Source organism: Pipistrellus kuhlii, unplaced genomic scaffold (genome assembly GCF_014108245.1).
Source record: "Pipistrellus kuhlii isolate mPipKuh1 unplaced genomic scaffold, mPipKuh1.p scaffold_m20_p_26, whole genome shotgun sequence".
NCBI lineage: Eukaryota > Metazoa > Chordata > Mammalia > Chiroptera > Vespertilionidae > Pipistrellus > Pipistrellus kuhlii.
Genome location: NW_023425525.1, coordinates 143,239 through 170,289, shown reverse-complemented (window position 1 = coordinate 170,289; position 27,051 = coordinate 143,239). Strand labels below are relative to the sequence as shown.

Below are 27,051 nucleotides of genomic sequence, written 5' to 3'. Positions count from 1 at the left end.
CCTGGACGCAGATCAAAGGTGCGGCGCAGGCTCCAGGCTGGGAGGGGCCGCCGGCCACCACCACCTGGGAGAGCCGCCCTTTGTCACGGTGCCGCCCGTCCCCTCCCGCAGCCGGGCCGGCGGCTCTCGGGACCGCCACGGGCTCCCCGCCCGTGTGGTTGTGAGTGACCTCTGGGCCCGCACCGGGGTCCTGGGCTCCAGGCCCGGCCCTGCTGGAGCATCAGGCCCCGGCGTGATCCCAGGGGAGGCCGTGAGACGGCGGGGACAGGGCGAGGGGCTGTCACTCCTCGGAAGGTCGCAGGTGGGGATGCGGGAGAGGCCTGGGCAGTGCTTGGCAGGCTGGCGGGCCAGGCTGGCTCCGTGTGGCTCAGGGCGGGAGAGTCTCAGGTCGTGGGCGTGTCTTGCTCCTAAGTCGTCCTCTGACTCAGCCTACAAAGGGATTAGTCACCCACACGTGCGAGGCGGAGCAGAGGAGAAAGGACGCAGGAAGGAGGTGCTGCCCTCGGCGTGTCCCTCGCTTGCACTGGGCACGCTCTGTGCATCCGGATTACAAGCTGAGATCACACGCACTGTCTGGTGCCTTTTGGCATCGACGTGGCTGGGACAGCATTTCCCCCCGTGACAGCTGCGCTCACGCGTGTGGAGGACAGCACGGTGGGGGGGGGCTGTCCGTGGACGGCCGGGCTCGGTGACCATGGGGCCCGCAGTCACCCTTAGGGTCATCCAGGGGCAAGGGCCCGACTAGCCACGTCCTTGGAGGGACTGAAGGCCGTTCAAGGTCAAAGAACACACGCTTCTTTGATTGTGATGAAATACATGTAACAAAGTTTACTACTTTCATCATTTTTATTTTATTTTTAAAATACTTTTTATTGACTTCAGAGAGGAAGGGAGAGGGGGAGAGAGTTAGAAACATCAGTGATGAGAGAGTCATTGACCAGCTGCCTCCTGCACGCCCACATGGGATGGAGCCGTGACCCGGTGCGATCAGCACTGATGATCAGCCACTGAGCCGCACCGGCCAGGCCTAATCGTTTTTAAGTGCACAGCTCAGTGGCACTAAGCACTCCCATGTTGTGTGGCCGTTACCACGTCCATCCACAGTTCATCCTCCTGCAAAGCAGAGCCTGTCCCCATTACCCACTCACTCCCCAGCGCCCCCCGCCCCTGCCCCTGGCACCACCGGCTCCTTTCTGTCCCGATGAATTGGCTACTGTTGGGCCTCCTGAGAGCGGACTCCACAGCGTCTGCCTGTGACCGCCTGTTTCCTCCGCATCACGTCCCAGGGCCCGCCCGAGCTGCCGCAGGTGCGATGGCCTCCCCCGGCCGCGTGCTCCCCCTCCCCCCGCCGCGTGCTCCCCCCGCCGCGTGCTCCCCCGGCCGCCTGCTCCCCCTCCCCCCGCCACCACATGCTCCCCGCCGCGTGCTCCCCCCGCCGCGTGCTCCCCGCCGCGTGCTCCCCCGGCCGCCTGCTCCTCCTCCCCCCGCCACCACATGCTCCCCGCCGCGTGCTCCCCCCGCCGCGTGCTCCCCGCCGCGTGCTCCCGCCCCCCCCCCCCCCCGCCACGTGCTCCTCCCCGGCCGCGTGCTCCCCCTCCCCCCGCTGCGTGCTCCCCCCGCTGCGTGCTCCCCCCTCCCCCCGCTGCGTGCTCCCCCCGCTGCGTGCTCCCCCGGCCGCCTGCTCCCCCTCCCCCCGCTGCGTACTCCCCGCCGCGTGCTCCCCCCCCCCCTCGGCCGCGTGCTCCCCCCTCCCCCCGCTGCGTGCTCCCCCCGCTGCGTACTCCCCGCCGCGTGCTCCCCCGGCCGCGTGCTCCTCCCAGCCGTGTGCTCCCGCCCCCCCCCACGTGCTCCCGCCCCCCCCCCCCGCCACGTGCTCCCCACCGCGTGGTGGGCACATCTGGTGTCACGCAGGCGCTGAGGGGCTGGGCGGCTCCCGAGCTTTGACTTTGCAGCTGTGGGCTGACCCTTGGGTGAGCACAGACTCTGAAGCCCCTTCACCTGTGTGGCCCAGCACGGTCATGGGGTCCCGCCGTGCCCACGCGTGTCTGTGCCGGGCAGGGAGCTGCGGCAGCAGCCGGCCCGCGGGAAGGGAAGCGGGCTGGCGTCTGCCCAGCCTGACAGGTTGTGTGAACTCGTGATGGATGCGACGAGCAAGCAGGGAGAACGGCTTTTGTTTAAACGGCCTTTGCTTGGTTTTATTTTCGCTAAAAGGCCGTTCTCTCTCCGGAGACGGCTTTGATTGGGGTGAAGGTCCCGTCTGGGAGCCGCTCCAGCCCGGCGATCGGGGAGCAGTTACTCGCTGTCCCTGCGGCTCCGTTTCTCGGGGAGCAGACCGGCTGCCCAGGCTCGGCCTGGGACGTGGTGATGGTGACACCGTGGTGATGGGGAGGCCGAGCCTGCGAGCAGGGAGGTCCGAGCGGCAGGCCCAGCCCGGGCCATCTGGTGGCCGCTGGTTAATTTTTACCCAGAGAAGGTGTTCCGTCTCCGGCGGAAGGCTGGCCCTCGGCCCTGCCCGCCCCGCCCGGAGCCACTGGGCCCCGGCGCCGACTCCCTGGGCGTTGGCAGAGGTGCCAGGTGCGGAGGGTGGCGGGCACCTCCCACCCGCCCTCGTCACAGGGTCCCGGCCAGGAGGCTCCGGGCCGGCTTCCTCGGGGGCTGCAGGAGCTGAGGGGAATCGGGGGGCTCTGTGTCCCCGAGCACAGCCCGCGGAGGACTCGGGGTCCCCTCCCCGAGAGAGTCCAGGACCCCGCGCTGAGGAGGGCCCTGTGCTGGGGCCGCTGGGGAAACCTCGTAGCACCTGAGGCCCGTTTTCCAACAGCGGCAGCAGTGCGCCCCGCTCCACAGCAGCCGGCTGCCCGCCCCCGCCGTGCCCGCTGCTATGGCGTGGTGAGGTTTGGGCGAGCACCCCGTTTAAATCAGAACGGTCCCCACACTGCAGGGAGAGCGGAGCCTCTCACGGCGCCTGCCGCTCCCAGCCCAGTGCTGGCTGTGCGTGTGTGAGCCCGGTGGCCCCTACACGTTCCCTCCGCGTCCCCATAGCCCAGCACCCTGCCCCGCGCTGCCTTCCCGGCCCCCCGGGGCCTGTCCTGTGTTGTCTGGGGAAGGGGGGGGGGGTGCTGTGTTCCTCTGGTCCTCACCGAGCTCTCAGCTCTTCCAGGGACAGGGAGGCCCGAGGCTCTGGCCTTCTTATGTGATAAGAGCTGGGGAGGAGCTGGGAGACCTTGGACAGGCGTGACCTCTCATGACCTTGGATGAGGGGGACCTCACTCGGAGACTCCCCCATCTTCTCATGGGAACCTTCTGGAGGAAGAGAGCGAGGTGCCCCCCCCCCCTCCTCGGGGTGCTGTGAGCTTGTGGGGCTGACTGCCTCGTTCGCTTCCCGAGGCACCTCCACGCCTGTGTCCCCCCTGCTGGCCCCTGTCCCCCCCTGCTGGCCCCTGTCCCCCCTGCTGGCCCCTGTCCCCCCCTACTGGCCTGTGTCCCCCCTGCTGGCCCCTGTGCCCCCCTGCTGGCCCGTGTCCCCCCCCTGCTGGCCCGTGTCCCCCCCTGCTGGCCCCTTTCCCCCCCTGCTGGCCCCTGTGCCCCCCTGCTGGCCCGTGTCCCCCCCCTGCTGGCCCCTGTCCCCCCCTGCTGGCCCCTTTCCCCCCCTGCTGGCCCCTGTCCCCCCCTGCTGGCCCGTGTCCCCCCCTGATGGCCCCTTTCCCCCCCTGCTGGCCCCTGTCCCCCCCTGCTGGCCCGTGTCCCCTCCTGCTGGCCCCTGTCCCCCCCTGCTGGCCCCTGTCCCCCCCTGCTGGCCCCTGTCCCCCCTGCTGGCCCGTGTCCCCCCTGCTGGCCCCTGTCCCCCCCTGCTGGCCCGTGTCCCCCCCTGCTGGCCCCTGTCCCCCTGCTGGCCCCTGTCCCCCCCTGCTGGCCCCTGTCCCCCCCTGCTGGCCCGTGTCCCCCCTGCTGGCCCCTGTCACCCCTGCTGGCCCGTGTCCCCCCCTGCTGGCCCCTGTCCCCCCCTGCTGGCCCGTGTCCCCCCCTGCTGGCCCCTGTCCCCCTGCTGGCCCCTGTCCCCCCCTGCTGGCCCGTGTCCCCCCCTGCTGGCCCCTGTCCCCCCCTGCTGGCCCCTGTCCCCCCCTGCTGGCCCGTGTCCCCCCCTGTTGGCCCCTGTCCCCCCCTACTGGCCCCTGTCCCCCCCTGCTGGCCCGTGTCCCCCCCCGCTGGCCCGTGCCCCCCCCCTGCTGGCCCCTGTCCCCCCCTGCTGGCCCCTGTCCCCCCCTGCTGGCCCGTGTCCCCCCCTGCTGGCCCCTGTCCCCCTGCTGGCCCCTGTCCCCCCCTGCTGGCCCGTGTCCCCCCCTGCTGGCCCCTGTCCCCCCCTGCTGGCCCGTGTCCCCCCCTGCTGGCCCCTGTCCCCCCCTGCTGGCCCGTGTCCCCCCCTGCTGGCCCCTGTCCCCCTGCTGGCCCCTGTCCCCCCCTGCTGGCCCGTGTCCCCCCCTGCTGGCCCGTGTCCCCCCTGCTGGCCCCTGTCCCCCCCTGCTGGCCCCTGTCCCCCCCCTGCTGGCCCGTGTCCCCCCTGCTGGCCCGTGTCCCCCCCCTGCTGGCCCCTGTCCCCCCCTGCCGGCCCGTGTCCCCCCTGCTGGCCCCTGTGCCCCCCTGCTGGCCCGTGTCCCCCCAGCTGGCCTGTGTCCCCCCTGCTGGCCCCTGCCCCCCCCTGCTGGCCCGTGTCCCCCCCTGCTGGCCCGTGTAGTGAATGTGGGGAGTCCGGCCGGGGCCTGGGGGACAGGTGTCGCCTGCCTCGGCCTCCCTGGCACCTGTGCTGGGCCCTGGGCATCCGTTCGTGCACCTGGGCTGTAGCTGGGACCCGGGAGGCGGTGGGCGGGCCGCATTGATTATTGAAATCCCCCAGCGCTCCCTTTGTCTCTCCCTTTGTTCGCTGCGCACTGCATTCCAGTGGCAGCCTCAGGCTCAGAGGGAGGGGGCTCCCTGGATGGGAGCAAGCCCCAGTGTCCCCAGCTGCTCGGTGGGGGCACGGCACTGCCCATGCACAGGCTGGTGCCCTGTGAGCTGCAGCTGTGCCCTCTTTTTTTAAAAAAATATGTATTTTTATTGATTCCAGAGAGAGAGGGAGAGGGAGAGAGAGAAGCATCCATGATGAGAGAGAATCATGGATCGGCTGCCTCCTGCACGCCCCCCACTGGGGATGGAGCCCACAACCTGGGCCTGTGCCCTGACCACCTGACTAGTAATCGAACCCTGACCTCCTGGTTCACAGGTCGACGCTCAGCCCCTGAGCCAGGCCGGCCGGGCCCTCTGAGAGGCGTGCGCAGAGCTGAGGGTCCCTGTGTTGGGCTTGTTTCCTTCTTTTATCATTACTGCCCCTCGGCCTGGCCTCCGGGGGACTGAGACCAGCCCCGTGCACGGATTTGCCCAGGGCAGGTCCCGCCATCTCGCCCAGGCCCCATCACCCGGACACCAGCAGCAAGCTAATCTGTCCTAGCGGTGGGTCGAATGAACGGCCGGACACTTAGCATATGAGGCTTTTATTATATAGCATTTTTAAATTTTTAATTTTTTTTGTTAACCCTCACCCAGGGATTGTTCTCCAGTTGATTTTTGTAGAGGGGCAGGGGGAGAAAGAAACATCGAGGTGAGAGAGACACCGACAGGCTGGGGAGTGACCTGCAGCTCAGGTACGAGCCCTTGTGTCCTTGATCGGGAATCAAACCCAAGACCCTTGTGGGTGCGGGCCGCTGTGCTCACCACGCTGCCAGGGCCGGCTTGTTCCGTCCCGAATGCCTTCCCCCGGGGCCAGCTCTCAGACGCCGCCAAGCGAAGGAGAGGCCCTGACGCCAGCACCCAGACTGGGCCATTGTCTGGCTTTGCCATCCTTGTCTCCCTCCCGCCGAGCGATGGGGCCGGTGTGCTCTCGCCCCTCAGACACCTGCACCCCCGGGGAGTCAAACTCGGCTCCTCCCTGACCCCGCCAGGCACTCATGTCCCTGATGTCCCTGGCTCCTCGCCGTCCTTCCCAGCAGGCCCGGAACCGCAGGCTGAGGAGCCCGGCTGACGGCCTCGCCTGGTGCTGGCAGCAGATAGCAGCCTTCAGGGCCCTGGGATTGATGTCAGGGGGTCAGGGGTCATGCCCTTGACCTTGACCGGGGCCTGAGGTAAGAAGAGCAGGAAGGCCCTGGCCCTGGCTGGCGGGACCGTCCTCTGGCCCCACCTCCAGCCCCCGTTCTCCATGTGTGGCCCTGGGACCTGCACCGAGAGGTCACTGCGCTCATTATGCCTCATCCTGACGGCCTCTGTCCCGGTGACCGTCCGCCGTGACCGCCAGCGTGAGCAGGAGTGTGGGGCCCGCGTCTGCGTGTTCACCTGGATGCACCTCGGTTGTCTGTGTGAATGGACGCTGGCCCCTGCGCCTTCCTGCGGCTCCCCTGGGGTGTCTGGGCTCCGGGGGGGGGGGGCATCTGTTCCCTGGGCTGGGCCCCTGAGGGGTGCAGAGCCCCCTGCTGCCCCGGTCTTGGACACAAACCTGTGGGGGGCTCGCTTCCCCTCCGGGTGCACAGAGACCCCACACGATGGCAGTGGGCGGGCAGAGGCGGACGGGCATGAGGCCACCCCACCCCGCCCCTGTCCTTCCTCCGTGCGCACGGCGCCTGCTGGGGGTGGGGGCGACTGGGTCCCCGCTTTCAGCGAGGAAAGAGTCTGACTTCACAAGCTGCTGAAGGCGGGTGGGCGTGCACCCCACTTCCTGGAAGGAAACCCTGGAGGCCTCTCTGCCCTCAGGGGCCAAGCTGGAGGCACTGCAGGGCCGGGTGCCTGGGGGGTGGGGTGGGGCCCTCTGCGGGGGGTCATGTCGTTTTGAAAGAAGGGGAGCAGCAGGGGAAGGAGAGAGAGCATCTGCGAGGAAGTATCCGGCGGGCTCCCTATGGGGTTACCTGGGGGGTTACCTGGGGGTTACCCGGAGTGGCCGCTGCTTTGCTGCCAGCCCGGGGCGTGCTGGGCCTGCCGTCCCCTCATGCGGGAGCCCCAGGGCCTGCAGGGAGCATGTGCCTCGGGGGGGGGGGGGGGGACAGGAGAGGGTGGGACAGGCGGTCGTGTGGGTGGGAGGGTCCAGGCCGGCAGGGGGTGCCCAGCGGACCGGTCACGCCCTCCTTCACCCAGCCTTCTGAACTCGGGCACCTCCCAGGGTTAGGCTTTCTCTGGGAAATCCCGCAGACACGCCTGTGGCCCGGCTCTGAGCGCGCACACCGCAGCGTCTTGGGTGGATCGCTCCTGGCTGGAGGCTTGGCCGTCACTGTGCAGAGTCCTCGCCTCCCTCACTGGGCGCCAGTGAGGATAGAAACACCCGGATGTTCCCGAGTGCCCGGAGTGCCCTGTGTGGCAGTCAGTGCTTACGGAATTGAGCTGCAATGAGAACATTCCGGGGCCTTCTGAGGTTGTCACTGTGTGTGGAAACACCCACAAAACCTGTGATCAGAGAAGCACCGCCACTGGGGTTTGTTCCGTGTAAGAGGGACCTGGGGTTCGGGGAGTCCAAGCACACCCTTCACAGGCCCCTGCTGCCTCCCCTTATGGTGAGCATGTGTGCACACGCCTGTGCACACACACATGTGCTGTGTATACGTGCATCCACGTGTACCCACACGTGTCTACAAGGTACACACATGTGCGCATGTATACATGTGTCCCCAACTCCTGCGATGGAGGCGGCGCAGGGTTTGGCTGTCGGCTGTGTTTTGTGCCGCCGGCTCCCTGGGTGCTGAACTCCAGCCGGCTTCTGGCTCGAGCTTAACGTGGACGCTTCGTTAATAGTCCTTTTGTGTGTCAGACCCGCTGTTCTGTTCAGTCTGTCTTGCAGCCAAAACAGCCCCGGGGGAGAGAAGGAGAAAGCACGGAGTCGGGTTTGTCAGATGTGCTGGCTGGGGCGGCTGCTCACTCCGCCCGGCTCAGCGGCTGCTGAGGTGGCTGCAGCCTCGCAGGCAGCCCGGCCGTGCGGGTGACCGGGCCTCCCTCCAGCCGGGCCTGTCCCCGTCCGCGGGGAGCCGGGTCCCGGCGGGGGTGCGGGGTGTGAATCACAGATAGGAGCTAATCAGAAAGCAAAGGGCGCAGATAGGAAGCCGGAGCTGCCCAGGCGTGGTGCAGGTGGGGCCGCTGTGACTGTCTGTCTGTCTGTCTGTCTGTCTGTGTTGGCTTATGGTCCTCGTTCCTGACATAACGTGTGTCCCGTGGACACGCGGCAGACACGTGAGAGGAAGCGGAGTCCGGCCCCTGGGCAGTGCAGCCCGCGTGGGTCTGCCCAGGTGCGTCCCTCCGCGGCTGCCCGACAGCAGCGCCCGGGCCTCAGGCGGAGAGCGCTGGCCGCGGTGGCCGGCCATGTGCAGAGGTGCCGGCGGGCGTGGGCTCCGGCCGTCCCTCGGCCGCGGTGGCCGGCCATGTGCAGAGGTGCCGGCGGGCGTGGGCTCCGGCCGTCCCTCGGCCGCGGTGGCCGGCCATGTGCAGAGGTGCCGGCGGGCGTGGGCTCCGGCCGGCCCTCGGCCGCGGTGGCCGGCCATGTGCAGAGGTGCCGGCGGGCGTGGGCTCCGGCCGTCCCTCGGCCGCGGTGGCCGGCCATGTGCAGAGGTGCCGGCGGGCGTGGGCTCCGGCCGTCCCTCGGCCCAGGCCGCGGGCCAGGCTCTGTGGGAGCTGCGGACGAGTGGACGGGGATGGCGGGGAGCGCTGGGGACAGCTCCGGGACCCTGAGTGTGAGTGTGAGGGAGGGAGAGCCTGCGGGGCCCGAGGTGGCTCCCGTCACCACCTGATGGTGTCTGCCCGTCCCACCCCCACCCCGGCCACGGCTTCCCGGGGGCGAGAGCATCAGCCCCTTTTCGGGGAACCGGGCTCGGGCTGCGAGGGGCAGAGGCAGGGACGGGACGGGTGGCGGGGATCGGTGGCAGCGATGGGGTTTGCTTCTCTCTGAGGTGGGGCCTCCGTGTCCACGAGGCAGGAGCCCCACGCCCCTCCTGCCTATCCCTCCTGGGCTGCCCGCCTGGAGGCCGCCCATGTCCCCCCGCCCTCTTCCTCCGACTGAGGAGCTGGAGGGCCCGGAGGCCGCCCATGTCCCCCCGCCCTCTTCCTCCGACTGAGGAGCTGGAGGGCCCGGAGGCCGCCCATGTCCCCCTGCCCTCTTCCTCCGACTGAGGAGCTGGAGGGCCCGGAGGCCGCCCATGTCCCCCAGCCCTCTTCCTCCGACTGAGGAGCTGGAGGGCCCGGAGGCCGCCCATGTCCCCCCGCCCTCTTCCTCCGACTGAGGAGCTGGAGGGCCCGGAGGCCGAGCAGGGGCGGGGGCGGGGGCGGGGATAGAGCAGGGAAGAGGGGACTGGCAGACCCTGCTCAGGACGGGCGCCCTGTAACTGCGTCCTCCCTGCTCCTGCGGCCGGAGTGAGGGCCTGCTGCGAGGGAGCGGGAGGTCGGACGCTCTGAGGGAGCTGGCTGCCCAGAGGCGTCCTCTGCAGTGGAGGCAGCGGGAAGGAAGTGAAGGGGCGAGCCGGAGTGAGCGCCAGCACGAGGGCGCTGGGCACGGGCCAGACCGGAGGCGAGGGTGTCGGGGCGCCACCTTGTTCCTTAAAAGACACCGCGTGACCCGGGGTGGGGGGGAGGGGGTGGCTGGGAGTTGCCTGGGACTCGGTAGCCAAGGCCCAGAGATTCTGGTCGCCGGCTGGACGGAGACCTGGGCCGGGCCGACCTGCAGTGCGCAGAGGGGTGTGCAGGGCCCAGAGCGGCAGAGCCGTCGGTGTAAGCAGGGCTGGAGGGAGGGGCGGGCTGTGTGTGTGTGTGTGTGTGGTGGTGTGTGTGTGTGTGTGTGTGTGTGCAGGGCCCAGAGCGGCAGAGCCGTCGGTGTAAGCAGGGCTGGAGGGAGGGGCGGGCTGTGTGTGTGTGTGTGGTGGTGTGTGTGTGTGTGTGTGTGTGTGCAGGGCTCAGAGCGGCAGAGCCGTCGGTGTAAGCAGGGCTGGAGGGAGGGGCGGGCTGTGTGTGTGTGTGTGTGTGGTGGTGTGTGTGTGTGTGTGTGTGTGTGTGCAGGGCCCAGAGCGGCAGAGCCGTCGGTGTAAGCAGGGCTGGAGGGAGGGACGGGCTGTGTGTGTGTGTGGTGGGGTGTGTGTGTGTGTGTGTGTGCAGGGCTCAGAGCGGCAGAGCCACGGTGTAAGCAGGGCTGGAGGGAGGGGCGGGCTGTGTGTGTGTGTGTGGTGGGGTGTGTGTGTGTGTGTGTGTGTGTGCAGGGCTCAGAGCGGCAGAGCCGTCGGTGTAAGCAGGGCTGGAGGGAGGGGCGGGCTGTGTGTGTGTGTGTGGTGGGGTGTGTGTGTGTGTGTGTGTGTGTGCAGGGCTCAGAGCGGCAGAGCCGTCGGTGTAAGCAGGGCTGGAGGGAGGGGCGGGCTGTGTGTGTGTGTGTGGTGGGGTGTGTGTGTGGTGGAGTGTGTGTGTGTGTGTGTGTGTGTGTGCAGGGCTCAGAGCGGCAGAGCCACAGTGTAAGCAGGGCTGGAGGGAGGGGCGGTGTGTGTGGGGGGGGCAGGGGTCTGGCAGGGTTCCCTGATTGGAGTTTGGGGAAGCTCACTTTGCAGACTGAGTGGCTGGGCCTGGCCTGAGACTGCGTCCTGACCACTAACACTCACCTGCCGTGGGAGGTGAATCACAGACGGGACTTATTAATAATTCGGGGGGGGGGGGTCTGAATGCTGTGCCTCTTAAAGACGCGGGAGAGGGCGGAGGCGTCGCCCGGTCTGGCCCCGGGCATCAGGGCTCACCAGCCGGGCCCTGCGGGTTCCTGCTGGCAGTAGGGCCGGCGTCCGCTGGGTCTCGCCGACTCCTGGGAGGGCGTTTGCACCTGGCGTCCCAGACCGAACAGCGCCCTGCTGGCTCCGCGCGTCCCACCTGCGCCCGTCTGCGCCAGGTGCTGGGGAGCGGGACAGAGGCCGCTCCGGCGTCCTGGGGCCCTGCAGCCCCAGGGGTGCGGCCGTGTCTGCCGGCCAGCGCCGCGTGGCTCTGGGAGCAAGGCGGCAGTGCTCGCGGGGCTGAGCGAGGCCTCTGCGCGGAGGGAGCCGGAGCGTGCCTCCGGCGAGGGCCAGCCGCAGGGTGCCCCGGTCGTCTGCGGCTTCTGCCCCCCACACCCGTCCCCGGCAGGAACGGACGGCGGTGCTCAGCCAGAGCCGGAGAGGTTAATGCCGGAGCCGGGCTGGAATGCGCACATGTGTTAGCCATAAAGGCCGCCTGGCCACCCAGACTGCACTCCGGGCCAGGCATCAGGAGTTGCAAGCAGAGCCGACAATCTGAGTTGGAGGGGGAGGGGAGACCCACACAGGCCTGCACCGTGGACGCCCCACAGGCACCGAGGCAGGCGGGGTCCGAGGGCCACTGCGCCCCACGGCGGGGGGGGGGGGGGGGGGCAGCCAATGTGCCCACCGTCCGGGCAGCCTTCCCTTCCTCCCATCAACCGGGGGCAGTGCTCCCTGGTGAGAGCCCAGCGCCCCTGCAGGTGGTGGCACCGTCACATGGTGCCCGACCGCTCAGTCCTGGGCTCTGCCAGGCTCTCTGTGGGCCATGCCCCCTCCCCCGGGGCTGCCCTTCCACCAAAGGGACTTTCCAGGCGCCTGGGTCCTGGTCATGTGACCCCCGCCCCCACCGTGCTGGTCCCCGTCACCTCCCAAAGGCCAGGCTGTACACTTCCTTCTGAAATCGCAGACCCAGCCCTGGTCAGTGTGCTCGGTGGGCAGCCTCGGCCTGCGGGCTGAAGGGTTCCTGATTGGATTGCCGGTCAGGGCACACACCCAGGTTGCCGGCTCAGTCCTCAGTAGGGGGCATGCAGGAGGCAGCGATCCATGATGCTCTCTCATTGGTCTTTCTCTCTCTCCCCCCCTTCCTCTTTGAAATCAATAACATAAAATAATACAAAATAAAATTGCAGACCCGGAGGAAAAAGGGGACTGAAAGTGGAATGTGACTTTTTGGCGGCACTGGGGGTGGGGAGGTCGGGAGGGGCTGGGGCGGCACCCCCCAGCGTGGGGAGTACTTAACCCCTTGCTTACTGGGTGACTGGGTGGCCTCCAGATGTAAACCCCAGTCGGAGACCGGAGGGTTGGTGTTAAGGCCTGGATTGCGTGCTTGGGGAGGTCTGAACCGGCTCAGGGTGCACCCTCTCCGGAGCAGGCTGCACCCTCTCCGGAGCCCGGGAATCCGCGGGGGGGCGGGGGGGGGGGCTCCCCGCAGCACCCCTGCCTGTGGCAGGCAGCGCACCGGGGCCCTGGGTTTGGCTGAGCAGCCTGCCTTAGGCCGAGCGGCGGGTCGGGCGGGGGAGGGAGGGAGGGCTAATTCGTGTCAGATGGAGGCTCGCCAGGGACCGCGCGCTCCCTGCTCGCTGGCTTTTGTTCCCACCGCCGCCGACTTCTGACTGTGGGGGGAGGTGGAAGCGGAGGTGGAGGTGGAGGTGGAGGTGGAGGTGGAGGCCTCCCGTGTGGAACTTTTCCTGGGACTCCCAGAGGCCGCTGCACTCCCGCTCAGCACCCGGAGGGTCCTCGCTGGCCAGGCCGGCTCCTGCGGGTGCCGGGAGGCCATGCGGCTGCGCGCCCTGACCCGGGGGCCGCCTGGAGGATGCATGTGCCGGACCCCGGAGCGCAGGCACCGGCGCCGAGTGAGTGGGTGCGGGGGCGGCGGGGGCGGGGGCGGGGGAGGCGCGGGGTTGTCCCCAGCTCTTTCCGGCCGCAGGATCCTGCTCATCCCCTGTCTGCGCGTGCCCTGCGTGCTCCTGTGCCCGGGGCTGCGTGCTGTGTTCCCTGTGTGCACGCGGGCGGCGGGCGCCGGGGCCCCGTGGAGAGGGGCCGACCTTACCTCCTGACCCCGCTGCCTCCCGCACTTCCTCGGACGGAAGCAGGACCTGGGCCGTTGGCCCCGCAGAGCCTGTGTTTCTTGCAGAGGCGCTGGGAGTGGGTGGTGGGGAAGGAGAGACGGAGCTCTGTGCGGCTGTGGCCGAGCTGGCTGGTGCAGGTTCACGGGCACGTCACATGCCCACCCCCACAGGGTCTCAAACAGCAGTGCGGGCGGGCGGGGTGGGCATCTGAGTGTAATCCTCAGGCCTTTATGGTGCCACTTGCCCAGAAACGTCCGTGAGGAGTCTTCCCGGTGTCAGCACCTCCATCCCTCAGTGTGCGCTGAGCTCAGGCAGCCGCCGGTGCGGGCTGGGACATTGGGGACGCTGGGTGTGGGAAGGGCGGCCCCTGTGGGTGCTGTGGCCACCAGTGCTGGACCGTCTCCAGGCAGATACCCCAGAGGGCTGGGGTCCCCCGGGCCCCGGGACTCCCCGGGGAACTGCGTGGTGGTTTTGCTCTGTGGCTGCCTCTCTGGAATGTGTGACGTTGCCCAGATCTGAATGCAGCCTGAGGCCGGTGCCCTGAGAGCGGGGTCGAGGCCCGGCCGCCCAGCCTGTGCGCGGCTGGGTGTCACCCGCGTCCCCGGGAGCGGGTCCGGAGGCCGGAGGCCGGGGTGGAGCGAGGGCGGCTCCGCCCAGCACCACGCCAGCACAGACTTTTCTTTGTAAAAACGCGCGCCGTCCGGACTGGCACTGATCGCCACACCCTGGGGGACCAGCGGCTCCGTCTCTCCTTCCCCACCACCCGCTCCCAGCAATTAGCTGCCATTGGATTCCTGAGCCGAGCCTGCTCTGGCTCCCGCGGCGGCCCCGCCCCCACCACAGCCGCCTCTGGGAGAAATGAAAGTGCGTCTCAGGTGAGAACAAAGGGGCTGCTCCCGCTGCTCCCCATGTCAGCGAGAGGTTCTGTGCGGGCAGCCGTGGCGCAGCGTCTGCGGTGAGCCCTCGGGCATCGGCACGGCCAGCCGTGGCGCAGCGTCTGCGGTGGGCCCTCGGGCATCGGCACGGCCAGCCGTGGCGCAGCGTCTGCGGTGGGCCCTCGGGCATCGGCACGGCCAGCCGTGGCGCAGCGTCTGCGGTGGGCCCTCGGGCATCGGCACGGCCAGCCGTGGCGCAGCGTCTGCGGTGGGCCCTCGGGCATCGGCACGGCCAGCCGTGCCCGCAGCGTCTGCGGTGGGCCCTCGGGCATCGGCACGGCCAGCCGTGGCCGCAGCGTCTGCGGTGGGCCCTCGGGCATCGGCACGGCCAGCCGTGGCGCAGCGTCTGCGGTGGGCCCTCGGGCATCGGCACGGCCAGCCGTGGCGCAGCGTCTGCGGTGGGCCCTCGGGCATCGGCACGGCCAGCCGTGGCGCAGCGTCTGCGGTGGGCCCTCGGGTATCGGCGGCCGGCAGGCACGCAGCCCCCGCCTCGGCCACCACCCGGTGCCCCCTGCTGCGGGGCCTCGGACACAGCCCCTCCCGGTGGAATCACATCTGGAGGAATCCAAGGTCACAGTGTCCTGCCTTGGCCCACAGACTGTGGCCCATTCATTCGGTCAGCACACCTCCCGGAGGCCCGTCCCGGCGCTGGGCAGAGCCGGGGGGACGGGGACGGGGTGGTGCAGACGGCGGACGGCGGACGGCAGAGGAGCGCAGACACAGCCGCCGGGTCTGGGGGAAGCGTGCCTGTGCCGGCCGGGGACTGTCTGCAGCTGGGGGGCCGTGGGCCGTGTGTCAGCTGCCTGAATGCGTACCCGGTGTCTAAGCGTGAACTGGACGGGACCCCACCGAGCCCGTACCCTCCGCCCCTGGCCGTGTGTTTTGCTTTGTGTTGGTTTTAGTATATTTTACTGATTTCAGAGAGAAACGGAGGGGGGGGGCATCCATGGTGAGAGGGCATGCGCCCCGGCGGGGAGGCGAACCGCCTGGTTCGTGGGTGATGCTCAGCGCGGAGCCGTGCTGCGGCTGGAGCAGAGTCTGGTGTCTGCACCCTCGGGTGGCTCGGTCCAGGCTGCACGTGGGAGTCCCGGCGGCGGGGGGCAGGGGGCGCCCGCAGCGACTCGGCTTCGCCAGTCTGGGCTGTGGCGCAGGCGGAGCTGGTTAACTCTGCCCAGCGCCCCCGCGGGCAGCACCCGGCTCACAGGGCCCGCGTTGGCTCGGTCCCTGCAGCTCCGCTCACGCAGGAGGCCTGTCCTCGGCGGCTCCCGGGGCTGGAGCGTGACGGCTCCTGTGTGGTTCCGGACGCCTGCCCTCGTCGGACAGGTTTGGCAAGACCAACCTGCACCACGAGAGCCCTGGCCAGCCGCTCCGTGGTCAGTGCGTCAGCCCTTGGACCGCAGGCCATGGGTGCGATTCCCGGTCAAGGGCGTTCGGCCCGGCCCAGGTCAGGGTGAGTGCAGGGGGCAGCCAGTCGACGTGTCTCTCTCACAGCAGTGTTTGCTCTTTCCCACCCTCCTCCCTCCCACTCTCTCTCTTAAAAAAAAAACAAAACAAACAAACAAACAAAAAAACTGTCAGGTGAGGATTTAAAAAAGCACAGACAAAAAATCCACCAGGAGCAGAGCTACGTGGATAAGAGAGGACTGCTGTGAAGCTCGGCTCAGGAAGAGGACTGCTGTGGAGGGTGGTAGAGGTTGTCATGAGGAGAAGTCTAGTCACCAGCAGAGAGCTTGACCAGCAGGGACACGGAGATGGTCAGCTGGTCAGTGCACGTGGAAGGTGGGAATGGTTGAAGCTTTTGTTAGTCTTAAGAACTTTTGACCTCCCTTTCGTTTTTAACAGGTGTTCTGCTGGGTACAGAATTCTAGGTTGGTAGTTTCCTCCGTGTTTTATGTTGATCCACTGTCTTCTTACTATTATTTATTATTATTATTATTATTATTATTATTATTATTATTGACTTCTGAGAGGGAGAGAAAGAGAGATAGAGACACCAATGACGAGAGAAAAATCATGGATCGGCTGTCTCCTGCCCTCCTCCTACTGGAGATGGAGCCTGCATCCCGGTCATGTGTCCTGACTGAGAATCGAACCCTGACCTTCTGGTTCATAGGTCAATGCTCAACCCCTGAGCCTGTCTGCCGGGCCTCCTTTTTCTCAATTGAGAAATCTGCCGTTCTGCTGATGGTTGGCCCATGTATGTAATGCACCTTACCCTGGCTGGGTACTTTTATGATTCTCTCTGTGTCGCTGGGCTTGAGCAACTTGATGCTCGGGTGCCTTGGTGTGGTTTCCATTGCATTTCTTGTGTTTGGGATTTGTTGAGTTTCTTGAGTTTCTGGGTTTATAGTTTGGAAAAGCTTGGGCCATTATTTCTTCAAACCCTGCCCCCCTCACCTTTTCAGAAACTCCAGTCACAGGTATGTTCGGCTGTTTAAAGAGGCCCCACAGCTCTGCCTCTCTGACGCTGTCTGTGTGTTTGTTCACCGCTTAGGTGGGTCCTTCTTTCCCAGCTTTATTTTGGGAAGCTGTTCTGTGAGGTCTTCAAGTTTGCTACTCTGACTTCTGCAGTGTCTAATCTACCAAGAACCCCATCCAGTGTATTCTCACCTCTGGTTTTTACATTTTTTTTCTATAGATGTTTGATTTGGGTCTCTATTGATTTCAGAGGGGAAGGGAGAAGGTGAGAGAGAGAAACATCAGTGATGAGAGAGGATCTCAGATCGGCTGCCTCCTGCACGCCCCCCACTGGGGACCGAGCCCGCAACCTGAGCCTGTGCCCTGACTGGGAATCAAACCCTGACCTCCTGGTTCACAGGTTGATTCTCAAACACTGAGCCATGCTCATCAGGTGGTGTCACATTCCAGAAAACAGCCTCTTCTCGGTGAATTGTTTTTCTGGGGGGGAGTGGCCGCCTCGGGGGATTGGCGTGGACAGGACTTACTGACGGACACATACCTCGTATCAGGGACAGGGCCTGGCACTGGTTTCCAAGGCGACTTGGATCTGTACACGGTCATCCCTCTGCCGTAAACCTCAAGCCACACACGTGAGCTGGTGGTAGAGGGCTCCTGTCCTGGTGCCGAGCGCGTGGGCCTCGGGCGTGGTGGGTGCCAGCCTCTCGTCTGGAAGTGGAGCTGTCCGGGTGGCCCCGCACACTTCTCCGGGGTTTGGGGTTTGTGAGCGGGCGGGCTGGGACCCGGTGTGGGGATGCTGACAGGCGTCCGAGGCCCCAGGACCCGTTGGCAGGGCCTCCTGCCGGGGCAAGCCCCCTTCCAGCCCCTCAGGGCTCTGCGCCACGTGGGGCCCGAGGAGGGGAAGAGCCAGCCCCGGGCGCTGACCGCGTCCTTTGCTCTGCAGCCCGAGGCGCTGGCAGCGAGCCTGCGCGGCTCTGAGCACAAGGTCTGCACAGAAGCCGGCGGCCGCGGGGTGTGTGCGCAGGTCCCGCCGGGCCGGGCGCCGTGCCGAGGTGAGGCCCCGCTCAGCCTTCCCGGGTGAAACCACAGCGGAGGGAGCTCCGGGGGTTTCTGAGGTTCAGGCCTGGAATTCCCCGCAGCCTGTCCCCCCCAGCTCCCCCCGCTGCCCTGGGCAGGGCCAGCTGTGTTTGCTCAGGTTCCCTCGCTCAGAGGAATTCCCCAGAGAGCAGCGCTGCAGGGGGCCGGGGGGGGGGGAGGTGTAGGGGGAGTAGGGAGGGGGGTGGTTGAGAGGACACACTTCCTGCCGCCCCCTCCCCCCCCCAAAGCCGCATGATTCAGGGGCTGTTTCTTCCTTCTGCTGTCACCAAAGTTTGCACTCGGAGAAACGTTCCTGGTCTTCGAGGCAGGCTCAGTGCATGGCAGCCCTTCGGCCTCTGGGGAGGTCCTCGGCCACAGAGCAAAGCCGGCTTCGCCAGACGCCATGTGACCCCTGGGACTTATGTTTTTGTAAAAATATATTTTTTATTGATGTCAGAGAGGAAGGGAGAGCGAGCAAGAGAGAGAAGCAGCCATGATGAGAGCGAATCTGATCGGCTGCTTCCTGCACGCCCCACACTGGGGGGTCGAGCCTGCACCCGGGGCCTGTGCCCTGCGGGGAATCGAACCCTGACCTCCTGGTTCACAGGTCAACCACTGAGCCACACCGGCGGGCTGCTGTCTCACCCTTGAGGGCACCCGGTGACCTGGCGAGAGAAGACCCGGGGTCACCTGTGCCCTGAGCACCGGAATCCTCCATCCTGGGACGCAGGGGGGCAGCCCTGAGGGAGGCGGGAGCGGCGTGCCGGGCTCTCTCCCTGGGAGCGCATGCCGACGAGGAACGAAGGCTCCCACGAGTCCTGGGAGCGGCCGGTTCCCAAGGCTCCGGAGACAGGAAGAATAGAGGGTCCAGGACAACGCGGAGAAATGTCGGCCCCGTGTGGGCCTCCGTGTGCAGGGGGCTCAGTGTAGGGGCTCCTTGTGAGGGGCTCAGTGTGGGGGCTCTGCTGGGGGTGCAGGGGGCTCCGTGTGGGGGCTCCGTGTGCAGGAGGCTCAGTGTGGGGCTCCGTGTGCAGGAGGCTCAGTGTGGGGGCCTGTGTGTGCAGGGGGCTCGGTGTGGGGGCCTGTGTGTGCAGGGGGCTCGGTGTGGGGGCCTGTGTGTGCAGGGGGCTCGGTGTGGGGGCCTGTGTGTGCAGGGGGCTCGGTGTGGGGGCTCTGCTGGGGGTGCAGGGGGCTCCGTGTGGGGCTCCGTGTGCAGGGGGCTCGGTGTGGGGCTCGGTGTGGGGCTCAGTGTGGGGGCTCCGTGTGCAGGAGGCTCGGTGTGGGGCTCAGTGTTCAGAGGGCTCAGTGTGGGGCTCAGTGTTCAGGGGGCTCAGTGTGGGGGCTCCGTGTGCAGGAGGCTCAGTGTGGGGGCTCCGCTGGGGGTGCAGAGGGCTCGGTGTGGGGGCTCCGTGTGCAGGGGGCTCGGTGTGGGGGCTCCGCTGGGGGTGCAGGGGGCTCAGTGTGGGGCTCAGTATTCAGGGGGCTCAGTGTGGGGGCTCCGTGTGCAGGGGGCTCGGTGTGGGGGCTCCGCTGGGGGTGCAGGGGGCTCAGTGGGGGCTCCGTGTGCAGGAGGCTCGGTGTGGGGGCTCCGCTGGGGGTGCAGGGGGCTCAGTGTTCAGGGGGCTCAGTGTTCAGGGGGCTCAGTGGGGGCTCCGTGTGCAGGGGGCGGGCATGGGCCCAGTGGGGGCACTCTTCCCAGCCTGGGCCGCCCGCTGAAGGCCACACCCAGCCGGCCGCTGCTCGAGAGAGTCTCTGCCATCGAGTGCCATCCTCTGGCGGCTGTGGAGGCCAAGCACCTAAGCAGAAGCAGACGGCCTTTCACACTCGCTCACGTACAGACCGGCCTTCCCTCTCGCTTCTGAGCCGTTGTCGGCGGCCGCTGGCCTGGTGCTCACAGGGCCGTGGGGAAGCTCCGGGCGCGAGCTCAGCCGCCTGTGTCAGAGCCTCTGCTGTTCCTGCTCCACCCGCCCTTCTCCTCGGTCAGGAGGGCGCCGGTTTTATTTCAGTGCTCGCTCTGCCGCTCCCGTTCTGGCCCTTTCGTGGCTCATCCCCCTGGAATTCCTGCGGTTTCTGTTATTCCTCATGAGCGACCAGTTTTCCCACGGGACTTCCTGTGAGCCTGCCCTCCCTCCCTCCTTCCTTCCTTTCTTCCTTCCTGTTTGTTCATCCTTCCCCGAGGATATTATTCCCATTGAGAGAGAGTGGGAGGAAGGGAGGGGAAGAGGAGAGAAGGGGGGAGAGCGAAACATCGACGTGAGAGCGAGATGTCCATGGGTTGCCTCTTGCACACGCCCGGCCAGGGCCTGGGATTGAACCGGAAGCGGGCCCGTGCCCCGACGGGGAGCTGAGCCAGCATCCTGCAGTGCGATGCCGCCGCTCTCACCACGGAGCCTGGCCGGCGCCCCCCTTCCGCACGTGAGCTGAGGGGTGTCCCCTGCCGAGCCGCCGTGTGCTCGCTCAGCCCTGCCTCCTCCGCGGGTCCGAGTGCCCGCCCACAGCTGCCTGTCCTCCTGCCTGTGCAGCCACGGCCACGTGCCAGCCTTAGAGCCTGGTCCTCCCACGTGCTCCCTGCGGGGCCACTGGCGTGTGGGTGCTGGGCTTCCTTTCCCGTGGGCCAGGAGCCACGCGCGGGCGGGTGCTGTGTGGTGTCCGCGCTCCTGTTCCGTGGCTCGGCGGGGCGGCCCGCGCCTGCGTCCGTCGCTCCGGTGGCGGTGGCAGGCTCTCCGGGGAGGCGGAGCCGCAGGGCCCACAGGGAAGGAGAGTCTGTCTGGGGTCCGGGCGCTGGGTGATGCAGGCGGAGACCAGGGAGCCCCGGCGGTCCAGCCGGGTGCGGCTGCGAGGAGGCTCCCTCCGCCCGGGCTGAGAGGCCCGGAGGAGCCAGGCCAGCGCCCCCCGAGGGCAGTCTGCTCGCCGCCCGCCCCGCCCCGCCCCGCCGTGGACCAGAGGGGGGCGGGGGCGGGCCACCTCCGCTGTGGTAGACACGGCCATGGATCAAACGGTCGCTCTACAATCTGAGTCCACGTGGTTTCGCCTGCCAGTGACACCTCTGACGCGGGAGGCGGGGCAGGCAGGGGTCGGGCTGGCGGCCAGTGACGTGCACATTGTCCTGGCCTGTGGGTGCAGCATGCAGGTTTCTGGGGAAAGTTCTAGTGCTTTGTGGCTCCTCCCTCCTGGGTCGGGCTGTGCTGTGTGGAGGCCAGGGAGGGAGGCCCCCTCGCTGTGCGCAGGCCGGCAGACACCGCTTCCGACAGGGCCCCCTGCTCTCCATCTGCATCTTTAAAAAAACGTTTTTTTAAATTGGCTTTTATTTATTATTATTTATTAACTTTTTAAAATGGATTTCAGAGAGGAAAGGAGAGGGAGAAAGAGAACTAGAAATATTAACAATGAGAGAGAATCATTGACTGGTTGCCTCCTGCACGCCCCACACTGGGGATCGAGCTTGCAACCCGGGCACGTGCCCTGCCAGGGAATCAAACCCTCACCTCCTGGTGCATAGGCCAACGGCCAACCACTGAGCCACACTGGCTTGGCTTTAAATTAATCGGTTTTTAGAAAGAGGCAGAGAGAGAGAAACATCAATCCTGCCTCCTGTGTGCGAGCCCACACACAGCATGAGCACCACCAGGGAATCGGCCTGCGACCTTTCGGAGCATGGGGTCTGCCTAACCACTGAGCCCAGTAGCCGGGGGTGAGGGGGGAGTTAGGGGAGGGGAAGCCCTCCCCTCAGTGATGGGCACGTCTCTGAGAGGCTCTCCTCCCCTGGGGACGGGCAGGCCCGTGAGGTGCAGGATCAGTCACTTCACACCCTCAGAGGCACACACACAGGCAGCTCAGAAACGACCCCAGGAACTTAAAAGCCAGGCTGCTCTCCACCCCCTGGCCCGGGGCCACCGCCCCGGCCCCACGCGGACCATGTGAGGCCAGCGAGTGGGCGCTGGCTCGCAGGGGGAGGGAGGGGGCCTGAGACGCTTGGGTCTCTGCGCGCCGACCTGGTTTGGGGCGTGTGTTCTGACCTCTGAGGCTTGTCATCTGGGGCCCGCGCTGCTGCCATTTCAGAGCCGGTCCGCGGGCCGTTCCCTGTGGCATGGCCGGACCCTGGGGAGACCCCGAGCCCAGCTCGCGCCCCGGCCCAGGCCCAGGCCCCTCGTCCACTGCTGCCCGGGGTCCACACGGAGCCTGCGTGTCCTCTGTCCTGCCTGGAACGTGGGGAGGGGATGTCCCCGCACAGAGCTGCTCCCCCGTGGGTTCTGGCGGGAAACCTGCACGGTCAGGCCGTCCACACTGCCACTCGGGTTGGCGGTGCCCGGGAGGGTCCCGCGGGAGATGAGACGTGGACCTAGTCCAACAGTCAGTCTGGAGTGCGACTGGGCGTGGACGTCCGCTGAGCTCGGCCGGGGGAGCTGTGATTGGCAGGTGGACCGCAGTGCATCCTGCTGCTCAGGTCCCCGAGGGCATCCGGGTCTGGTCGGCCCCGTCCGCACGGCCCGTCTGACCGAGGCGCCGCGCAGGGGCGGCGGGGCCTTGCACACGAGGCCCCGACACCGCGCCCAGCGCTGCCCGGGGCGGGGCCCTCCCTCCGGCCTCTTCGGGGCTGGGGTTTGGAGATGCAGGAGGTGTCGCTGCCCAGGCCGCTGAGCACAGGCTCCTCCCTTCCAGCCTTCGGTCCCCCGCCCACGGGCGATGTGCAGCCCAGGTAAGCCCCCTCCCCGCCCGGGGCCCTTCCTCCTCGGCTCTGCCAACCACACGGCTGGGCGGCCGCCGGGCAGGAGGGAGCGGGGCAGCGGCCGGCTCCGAGGCGGATCGGTCCCCGGGATTCCTGGGCCGCGGCGTTGGGGCTGAGCTGTGGGAAACACCTCCGGCCTCGGTCCGAGGAGAGCTGCTGGCTGTCCTGGCCACGCCACGCCACGCCACGCCACGCCACGCCACGCCTGCTGCCGGCACACGCGCTCGGGCACGGTGTGCTCGGCTCGGGCCGCTTGGCCGAGGCGTTGGGGCGTTGTTGGTTCATAGGGTGGCTGCGGTTTGCAGGCTGTTGTGGGAATAGGGCCCTGAGCTGAGGTAGGCCCTGCCTCTGCGTGCTCCCTGGACCCGCAGGAAGCCGGGGAGGCGGGAGCTCGGGCGGTTCAGGGACCTGACTAGCGGGAAGCTGCTGGCTCCCTGGACGGGTCCCGTTTTCACCCAGTCACCGTGTCCGCACCCCCACATTCTCTGCACACGGGTCCCACGCGGCCCCCTTTGTGGCCCATCACATCCCGGGCGGCCGTTCTGCGCTCCAGGGAGCTGTGGGCCCCGCGGGCCAGTGTCTTGAGATCCACCTGGTCCTCCCGACTGGGAAGGACACGTGCAGAGGCACTTAGTGCCGTGGGCAGCTTCCCAGGGTGCATTGTGCCTGGAGGACCTGGGACCTGGTTTCTTCCACCCTCCCAGCACGCACGCACACACACACACACACACACACACACACACACTTTGTATGTGCATGCAGGCACATGCACTTCATACCCACATGAACAGTCACACATGCACACAGTTGCAGACACGCACACAGGTGTACCAACACGTGCACTTGCGCACACACACAGATGAATGCATGCAGACAGTGCACTCATGCTCAGGCCAGCACAAACAGTGCACACACACGTGTCAGGCACGAAGGGGAAGAACCAGCCCTTACTCTCCTTTCAGGGACGAGAGCGGCTTCCTCTCTAAATGCTTCCCCGGGGAGGACTGGACCCGAAGGAGAGGAAGTGCAAACCGCTGCTGCTGGCACAGCCCGGCCACCACCTCTGTCCCCACCAACCGTCCGGCCTCTCCTGCGAGGCCACGGCCTGCGTGTGGACTGGTGCGGGCGTCGGGGCGGGGCGGGGCGGGGCGGTCACCTGGGGTCTCACCTCGGGGCTCGCTCTGGGGAGCCAGGAGGTCCCGCTCGCACCCCGTGGGCAGGACTGGGGTCCGGCGGCCTGGGTGGCGCCGTGCCTCACGACGCTCCTCTGGCGTGTGCTCCGCACCTATGACCCGAGCCGTGGGAGCCAAGGGCCCATGTGTGGTGGGCGTGGGGAAATGCGGATTTCAGAGAGGCCCCTCAGCCTGTGAGGATTTAATGAGCCCCGACCTGAGGGTCCCCTTCAGAGGGAGCCTGTCCAGCACGGACAGCGACTCATCTCCATGGCGGTGTGGCCGACGGGAGCCACCCAGCGAAGCTGTCTGTCCCGCGTCATTCCTGCATGTGTGTGGGTGTGCATGCATGACTGTGCAGACATGTGGGTGTGGGTGCATGTAAGCATACAGGTATGCAGATATGCAGGCACGTGCATAACATGTATGTGCAACGATGTACATGTGTGGGTGCATGACAGTGTGTATGGGTGTGCATGTGTGACTGTGGATGTGTATGAGTATCTGTGTGTTGGAGTACATGTGAGTGCATGTGTGAATGTGGGTATGTGGGAGTGTGCATGTGTGAGTGTGCATGTGTGAGTGCATGTGTGGGTGTGGGTGTGGATGTGTGGGAGTGTGCATGTGTGGGTGCGTGTGTGGAGTGTAGGAGTACATGTGAGTGCGTGTATAGGTGTACATGTGTGAATGTGGATGTGTGGGGGTGTGCATGTGTGGGTGTGAATGTGGATGTGTGAGTGCATGTGTGGGTGTGGATGCACATGTCTGTGGTGGTGTTGCTGCCCGGCCACCCTGACCTGCGCTGCAGACTGAGCCCACTGCTGTTAGCTCCGTTTCTTAAAGGTGGCCCAGCCAACTACTTAGGGGATTGAATTCTTTGGTTCAAAGAATATTCCAGAAGTCTTAGCTATCACTGACTGTGCCATTTGTAGCCGCAGAAATTGGCAGTTGGCTGAGAGGCAGATAAGCTTTCGCTCTTATTAGATCGGGGGCTGGGGGGGGCGTATTCATTTCTCGGAGAATGCAGCTTCGGTGCAGAGAGCACGCACCCAGTGACAAAGCCCCTCTCATTCCCCAGCCCCCGTGTCCCGGGCAGAGGGCCACAGACTCTCAGCCGCCCTGGAGCCCGCGGTGCAGCTGGCCCCCGGGAGCCGCGCCGAGGCTCCGACAGCCGGAGCGCAGCACCCAGAGCTCTCGGAGACGGGAGCTCTGGGTGTGCGTGTGTGACTGGGTGTGTACGAGTGTGCGTGTGTACGAGTGTGCGTGTGTGACTGGGTGTGTACGAGTGTGCGTGTGTGACTGTGGGTGTGTACGAGTGTGCGTGTGTGACTGGGTGTGTACGAGTGTGCGTGTGTGACTCGGTGTGTACGAGTGTGCGTGTGTGACTGGGTGTGTACGAGTGTGCGTGTGTGACTGGGTGTGTACGAGTGTGCGTGTGTGACTGTGGGTGTGTACGAGTGTGCGTGTGTGACTGTGGGTGTGTACGAGTGTGCGTGTGTGACTGTGGGTGTGTACGAGTGTGCGTGTGTGACTGGGTGTGTACGAGTGTGCGTGTGTGACTCGGTGTGTACGAGTGTGCGTGTGCGATTGTGGGTGTGTGCGAGTGTGCGTGTGCGACTGTGGGTGTGTGCGAGTGTGCGTGTGCGACTGTGGGTGTGTACGAGTGTGCGTGTGTGACTCGGTGTGTACGAGTGTGCGTGTGTGACTGGGTGTGTGCGAGTGTGACTGTGGGTGTGTGCGAGTGTGCGTGTGTGACAGTGTGTACGAGTGTGCGTGTGTGACTGGGTGTGTGCGAGTGTGCGTGTGCGACTGTGGGTGTGTACGAGTGTGCGTGTGTGACTGTGGGTGTGTACGAGTGTGCGTGTGTGACTGGGTGTGTACGAGTGTGCGTGTGTGACTCGGTGTGTACGAGTGTGCGTGTGCGATTGTGGGTGTGTGCGAGTGTGCGTGTGCGACTGTGGGTGTGTGCGAGTGTGCGTGTGCGACTGTGGGTGTGTACGAGTGTGCGTGTGTGACTCGGTGTGTACGAGTGTGCATGTGTGACTGGGTGTGTGCGAGTGTGACTGTGGGTGTGTGCGAGTGTGCGTGTGTGACAGTGTGTACGAGTGTGCGTGTGTGACTGTGGGTGTGTATGAGTGTGCGTGTGTGACTGGGTGTGTACGAGTGTGCGTGTGTGACTGGGTGTGTACGAGTGTGCATGTGTGGGTGCCTGGCAGACACTGAGCAGGGGTTCCCGCCCCAGGACTCTGAGCAGAGGTGGCCTTTGAAGAGGCAGCACGAGGGCATGGGCGGTCTAAGGTGTCGAGCGTCCTGAGGGGAGAGAGGGTGCAGGCCCCCAGGGGACAGCGGGGAGGACACGCAGGCAGTGCCCACACTCCAGGGAGCCACGGAGAGCCCTCCGGCTGGGGCATGAGCGTCCTTGGCTCAGTCCGTCAGGGGCATCCTGGCAGCTGCCTGAGGAGGTCGGAGTGGAGCCGTCCGGCTGTCCAGCTGCGTGTGGACACATGCACAGGGTCTCCGTGTCCGTGGGGTCCATGGGGTTCCTGGGCGCTTGTCCACGTGACCCACACGATGGGGGCGTGGCCTGAGCTGCACCGGGTGTTAGAGGAACTGGTGGGAAGGTGTTGGTCCGTGCCCGGCTCGCCCCAGGAGGGTTGACTGTGAAATGCAGCCACGGAGGCCGGGTCTGTGCTGCAGGGTCCAACCGACCCCGTCACCTGGGCTCACCCTGAGGTTACAGTCATCCACGGTCAACCGCACACCCACACGCACTCTCCTAACCCAGCCCTTGCAAACTCACACACTGGGCCACACGGACACACAGCCAGACACACGGACACGCCCTTTCCCAGGCACAGTGGCTCCGGTGCGAGGCCCCTCTGTCCTGTCCACCTGTCCGCCTGGCCACCTGCCGCCTGGCCACCTGCCGCTGTGGGACAGGCTGCTGATACCGGAGGCTGCAGGTGCCACGTCGGCAGGTGCGGTTGGGTGCAGCCTGTTTGTTTACAGTCGCCGTGGTAACGGTGACGGGGCCCCAGTGGAGCCATGAGAAAGCCATAAAGTGTCTTGGAGCAGGCCTCCGGCCTAGGCCTCCCAGTCCCTGCCGGCCCCATCGCCACCTCTCCGCCCCTCCCGGGCTCCGCTGCCCGGAGCCGCCTGCCGGGAGGCGTGGAGTTTGGACCCAGTGCGTCCCCTCTCCTTCCTGGATCTGCTAGCGGCCGGGGACACGGCGCCAGGCCCCGGTGCCCAGACCAGGACGAGGTGCGGTCGAGGTGGCCGCAGACAGGGCCAGCGCCGGTGACCTGGGCCCTGTGAGTGTGCGGGGGCGGGGCCTGCCCGTCGCCCGGCGTGCGGGGAGGGGCAGCGCGTGGGCTGGGTGGCGGCGGCAGAGCACGTGGCAGTGGCCGCGTGGCGTCTCGCTCCGTCAGGAGGGGGTGGGTGCCTGCAGAACCGCCAGCTGGAGAAGTGTCCCTCGGTCCTTCCTGCCGGGAGGAAGGCCGAGCAGCCTCGACGTGGCCCGGGCACATCTTTACCGAGTCCACTCGGCGAGCGGGAGGCCGCGGTGAGCACCGGCCGTGCCTGAGCCCGCCTGGCCCCGGCCCGCCTCGGGGAGTTACACGGTGTCTCAGGCTCGGAGGTGGCCCTGAGGGTGGGGCCGCAGGCAGGGGTCCTGGGCCTGTGTGGGTGCCTGCTGGGCATCCACGGAAGCTGGGTGCTCAGCCTCTGTGGTCAGCGGAGGGACGCTGAGTACCAGGACCTGCAGCCCGTGGCCCAGTGACCACATGCGTGTGTGTCCCGACCCCTGTGTGGCTCTGTCACACTGGTTGCTGCCTTCCTCTTCAAGGGACGGGGTCGGGACACGGA

General features: G+C 66.7%; 1 protein-coding gene across 3 annotated transcripts in view; it reads left to right on the top strand.

Annotated features, from left to right (window-relative positions):
- The window catches only part of TNS3 (tensin 3), a 92,838-nt gene that overhangs the window by 7,392 nt on the left and 58,395 nt on the right, over nt 1-27,051 (top strand). Inside the window, exon 1 of one of the 3 annotated variants that reach the window (XM_045587167.1) lies at nt 12,619-12,643. The exons of the other annotated variants lie outside the window; for them this stretch is intronic. The gene's annotated coding sequence lies outside the window, so the exon portion shown is untranslated. Of the gene's footprint in view, nt 1-12,618; nt 12,644-27,051 lie in introns of those variants that run through there. 3 annotated transcript variants of the gene reach the window in all.